Here is a 6,632-nt window from a genome sequence, read left to right on the forward strand (position 1 = left end):
CTCACTGGGACAATGCTCTAATAATGAAGATCATCACACTTTTATTGATTTACAACTCAAGAATTACAACTCAAAACTAGAACAAGATATGACTCTATATGAATGCCTCCGGCGGTGTACCGGGATATGCAATGAATCAAGAGCGACATGTATGAAAATTATGAAGGTGGCTTTGCCACAAATACGATGTCAACTACATGATCATGCAAAGAGCAATATGACAATGATGAAGTGTGTCATAATAAACGGAACGGTGGAAAGTTGCATGGCAATATATCTCGGAATGGCTATGGAAATGCCATAATAAGTAGGTATGGTGGCTGTTTTGAGGAAGGTAAATAATGGGTGCATGATGCCGGCGAAAATTGCGCGAAATAAGAGAGGCTAGCAAAGTGGAAGGGTGAGTGTGCGTATATCCATGGACTCACATTAGTCATAAAAACCTCGTATACTTATTGCAAAAGTCTACCTGCCCTCGAAGCAAAGTACTACTACGCATGCTCCTAGGGGAAGGGTTGGTAGGAGTTAATCATCGCGCGATCCCGACCTCCACTCATAAGGAAGGCAATTAAAAGAGCACCTCATGCAACTAATTTGTCACACAACTTTTACCATACGTGCATGCTACGGGACTTGCCAACTTCAACACAAGTATTTCTCAATTTCATAATTACCCACTAGCATGACTCTAACATTACTACATCTATATCTCAAAACAATTATCAAGCATCAAATTGATCCTAGTGTTTTCTGCACTTTCTATGATAGTTTTTATTATACCCAACTTGGATGCTCATCATTCTAGCACCAAATTTGTAACCATAGCAAATACCATGATGTTCTAAAAGACTCTCAAAATAATATAAGTGAAGCATGAGATACTAGCAATTTCTTCAAAATTAGGCCACCGGCGTGGTCTAAAAGATATAAGTGAAGTACTAGAGCAAAAACTATCAAGCTCAAAAGATATAAGTGAAGCACATAGAGTATTCTAATAAATTATAATCAAGTAGACTTCTCCCAAAAGGTGTGTACAACAAGGATGATTGTGGTAAACTAAAAAGAAAATACTAATATCATACACGACGCTCCAAGCAAAACACATATCATGTGGCGAATAAAAAATATAGCTCCAAGTAAAGTTACCAATGGACGAAGACGAAAGAGGGGATGCCTTCCAGGGGCATCCCCAAGCTTAGGCTTTTGGCTATTATTGAATATCTTGGGGTGCCTTGGGAATCCCCAAGCTTAGGCTTTTGCCACTCCTTATTCCATAGTCCATCAAATCTTTACCCAAAACTTGAAAACTTCACAACACAAAACTCAACAGAAAATATTATAAGCTCTGTTAGTGAAAGAAAACAAAACCACCACATAAGGTACTGTAATGAACTCATTATTTATTTATTTTGGTGTTAAACCTAATGTATTCGAAGTTCTCTATGGTTCATACTACTTAATACTAGCCATAGATGCATCAAAATAAGCAAACAACACACGAAAAACAGAATCTGTCAAAAACAGAATACTCTGTAGCAATCTGTAACTAACGCAAACTTCTGTAACTTTAAAAATCCTACCAAAATAGGAAGTCCTGGGAAATTTGTCTATTGATCAGCAGAAAAAAGAATCAACGCAAACACACGTTTCTGTGATTTAACAAAACTAATTTCGTGCGCGCAAAGTTTCTGTTTTTCAGCAGAATCAAATTAACTATCACCATAGGACTTGGTACAAACACTAATTAAAACATAAAAACACATCTAAACATAAGATAGATGCAAAATTTATTACTAAACAGAAGCAAAAACAAAAAATACAAATAAAATTGGGTTGCCTCCCAACTAGCGCTATCGTTTAACGCCCCTAGCTAGGCATAAAAGCGAAGATAGATCTAAGTAGTGCCATCTTTGGCACTAAATTCATAAGTAGCCCGCATGATAGATTCATAAGGTAATTTGACTTTCTTTCTTGGAAAGTGCTCCATGCCTTTCCTTAATGGAAATTGGAATATAATATTCCCTTCCTTCATATCAATAATCGCGCCAATCGTTCTAAGGAAAGGTCTGCCAAGAATAATAGGGCAAGAAAGATTGCAATCAATATCAAGAACGATAAAATCTATGGGCACCAATTTACTATTTGCAACAATGAGAACATCATTGATCCTTCCCATTGGCTTTTTAGTGGTGGAATCCGCAAGGTGCAAATTCAAAGAGCAATCATCAAGATCGTGGAAACCTAGAATATCACATAAAGTTTTCGGAATCGTGGAAACACTAGCACCCAAATCACACAAAGCAAAACAATCATGATCTTTAATTTTAATCTTTATAGTAGGTTCCCACTCATCATTGAGTTTTCTAGGTATAGAAACTTCCAAATTAAGTTTTTCATCATAAGATTGCATCAAGGCATCAACGATATGTTTGGTAAAAGCTTTATTTCGACTATAAGCATGAGGAGAATTAACAACGGATTGCAACAAGGAAATACAACCTTTTAAAGAACAATTATCATAATCAAATTCCTTGAAATCCGAGATAGTGGGTTCAATGCTATTTAAAGTCATGACCTCTCCAATCCCACTTTTACCAAATTAACATCAAGATCTAAAAACTCTGAATTCTTGGGACGCCTTCTAACTAAAGTTGACTCATCTCCAGTCCCATTATTATCAAGATTCATATCGCAAAACAAAGATCTAATAGGAGACACATCAATAACTTTAAGATCTTCATCATTATTTTCATGGACACTAGAAGAACACGCCTTTACAAACCAATCTTTCTTAGCACGCAATCTAGTAGTTCTTTCCTTGCACTCCTCAATGGAAATTCTCATTGCTTTGAGAGACTCATTGATATCATGCTTAGGATGAGTAGATCTAAGTTTAAGAGAATCAACATCAAGCGACAGTCTATCAACGTTCCTAGCCAAATCATCAACTTTGAGCAATTTTTCTTCAACAAAGCATTAAAATTCTTTTGAGAAATCATAAATTCTTTCACAGTACTATCAAAATCAGAGGGCATCTTATTAAAATTACCATAAGAATTATCGTAAGAATTTCCATAATTATTAGAGGAATTACTAGGGAACGGTCTAGAATTGAAGTTTCCTCTATAAGCATTGTTTCCAAAACTATTCCTACCAACAAAATTCACATCCATTGATTCATTATTATTCTCAATCAAAGTAGACAAAGGCATATCATTGGGATCAAGAGGAGTATTTTTAGTAGCAAAAAACTTCATAAGTTCATCCATCTTTCCACTCAAAACATTGATTTCTTCTATAGCATGCACTTTTTTACTAGAAGATCTTTCGGTGTGCCATTGAGAATAATTAGCCATAATATTATCAAGAAGTTTTGTAGCATCTCCTAACGTGATTTCCATAAACGTGCCTCCCGCGGCTGAATCTAAGAGATTTCTAGAAGCAAAGTTCAAACCGGCATAATTTTTTTGTATGAGCATCCATAAATTCAAACCATGAGTAGGGCAATTGCGAATCATTAATTTCATCCTTTCCCAAGATTGGGCAACATGCTCATGATCAAGTTGTTTAAAATTCATAATATCGTTCCTAAGAGTGATAATCTTAGTGGGAGGAAAATACTTAGAGATAAAAACATCTTTGCACTTGTTCCAAGAATCAATACTATTTTTAGGCAAAGACGAAAACCAAACTTTAGCACGATCTCTAAGTGAAAACGGAAATAACTTCAATTTAACAATATCATATCCGTATTTTTCTTCTTTTGCATATCACACAAATCAACAAAGTTATTTAGATGGGTAGCGGCATCTTCACTAGGAAGGACGGTGAATTGATCTTTCATAACAAGATTCAGCAAAGCAGTATTGATTTCACAAGACTCAACATCATTAAGCGGAGCAATCGGAGTACTAAGGAAATGATTATTATTGGTATTGAAGAAATCACACAATTTGGTATTATCTTGCGCCATGGCAACAAGTAATCCAACACACAAGCAAACGGAAAAAGGCAAGCAAAAAAAGAGAGAGGAGAAGATTGGGAAAGAGACGGCGAATAAAACGACAAGGGTGAAGTGGGGGAGAGGAAAACGAGAGGTAAATGGAAAATAATGTAAATGCGAGGGAGATGAGTTTGTGATGGGTACTTGGTATGTCTTGACTTGAGCGAAGACCTCCCCGGCAACGGCGCCAGAAATCCTTCTTGATACGTCTTGAGCTTGCGTTGGTTTTCCTTGAAGAGGAAAGAGTGATGAAGCAAAGTAGCGTAAGTATTTCCCTCAGTTTTTGTGAACGAAGATATCAATCCAGTAGGAGGCTCCTCAAAAGTCCTGCGCACCTACACAAACATTCAAAGAACTCGCAACCAACTCAATAAAGGGGTTGTCAATCCCTTCACGGCCACTTGCGAAAGTGAGATCTGATAGAGATAGTTTGATAAGATAAATATATTTTTGGTATTTTATAATATAGATGCAAAAAGTAAAGATGCAAATAAAAGTAGATTGAAAGCTTATATAATAAAATATAGACCCGGGGGCCATAGGTTTCACTAGTGGCTTCTCTCAAGATAGCATAAATATTACGGTGGGTGAACAAATTACTGTCGAGCAATTGATAGAAAAGTGAATAATTATGAGATTATCTAGGCATGATCATGTATATTGGCATCACGTCCGCAACCAGTAGACCGACTCCTGCCTGCATCTACTACTATTACTCCACACATCGACCGCTATCCAGCATGCATCTAGAGTATTAAGTTCATAAGAACAGAGTAACGCATTAAGAAAGATGACATGATGTAGAGGGATAAAATCAAGAAATATGATATAAACCCCATCTTTTTATCCTCGATGGCAACAATACAATACGTGCCTTGCAACCCTTTCTGTCACTGGGTAAGGACACCGAAAGATTGAACCCAAAGCTAAGCACTTCTTCCATGGCAAGAAAGATCAATCTAGTAGGCCAAACCAAACTGATAATTCGAAGAGACTTGCAAAGATAACTCAATCATACCACTAGTGCAGAACCAGGCTTTAGCACCGGTTCGTAACGGCCTTTAGTGCCGGTTCGGCAACCGGCAGTAAAGAGTGGGGTCTAAAGCCCCCCCCCCCCTTTAGTACCGGTTCCTCACGAATCGGCGCTAAAGTACCACCATGTGGCACGGGCCAGGCCCGGGTGCTGGTAGACCATTAGTACCGGTTGATAACACCAACCGATACTAATTGTTTGGGAGGTTTTTGGTTTTATTTTCCATTAATTTTGTGTTTTACATTTAATTCTTTTTTGTTTGCTGGTATTTTACGATACTACAAATTGTACACGTTATACATGTATATAAATAGATTTTCTCATACGTAGAACCGCGGCCGTATATATATATATATATATATATATATATATATATATATATATATATATATATATATATATATATATATACATCTTATTCTGTTACCCTTTTTGAACTAACGGTTTTAGGTGATTGTACTGATGTTTTCGAAGCGGTTGAACTGATCACTACTAGGAAAAGGGCTATAGATAGGACTGATTCTAATGGCGCACTAGGTAAGTAGTGCGCCACTACTATATACTAATGGCGCACCGGTTGCTCGTGCGCCATTAGTGTGGAAGACACTAATGGCGCACCGTGCTCAAGGTGCGCCACTACTATTGATTTTTTCCCATTTTTCCATACAATCTAATGGCGCATGGATGGCTAAGTGCGTCATTACTAGTTAGAACTAGTAATGGCGCACGACCAGGACAGTGCGCCATTAGTATATAATTTTTTTACTTTTTTGCAAACCTACTAATGGCGCACTATGCCAAAGTGCGCCATTAGTAGTGCAAACTACTAATGGCGCACTGTGCCTCGGTGCGCCATTATCATAAAAAATATTATTTTTTACTTTTTTGCAAAACTAGTAATGGCGCATTTTGCTGTGGTGCGCCATTAGTATGTTGGGTTACTAATGGCGCATGGCTTAGTGGTGCGCCATTAGTAACCTGGGACCAGCTAGATATTTTTGGACAGACACACCTACCCACTCACTTTCCCCACTTCATTCCCCCCACCTCCTTCTCTAAGCTTGTCGGCTGCCTCCTCCTCCTCACCTCATTTGCACCATAGATTCATCAAAATTAAGTGGTGAAATTACCTTTTTTTGATAGGTAAGTAAGGGGAAAGTTATCTTCATGTTGTAGATCTACTTTTTTTCTCCCTAGCTCGCTCCAACAACGTGCACATGCACTTTTTGTGGCCTAGCTAGATCTATGTATGTTTGTGGTGTTGCTTGTGTTTGTGGTGTTGCATATATGTTTGTGTTTGCAGGTACCGGTATTTGAAATGCGATAGTTGCCAATATTTTGCTGGAATGTTGATTCATTTCCGTTTCGGCGAGAATTTTGGCACTATGCATTCTTTTTGGTCCTATTTTTAGGGAAGGTCATGCCAAATTTTTTCTTGGTTCTAAAATATCGTTTTGCTCTACCCCGCAGGCGACCATGGTCCGCACGATGACCGAAGGCATCGTGAATAGGTTTTTGAGCTCCGCGAAGGCCGAGATGCTTCAAAAGAACGAGACGGAGATAAGATGTCCGTGTCGAAGATGCAAGCTGAAGAGC

This window comes from Triticum dicoccoides, chromosome 2B (assembly GCF_002162155.2).
Source record: "Triticum dicoccoides isolate Atlit2015 ecotype Zavitan chromosome 2B, WEW_v2.0, whole genome shotgun sequence".
Taxonomy (NCBI): Eukaryota; Viridiplantae; Streptophyta; class Magnoliopsida; order Poales; family Poaceae; genus Triticum; species Triticum dicoccoides.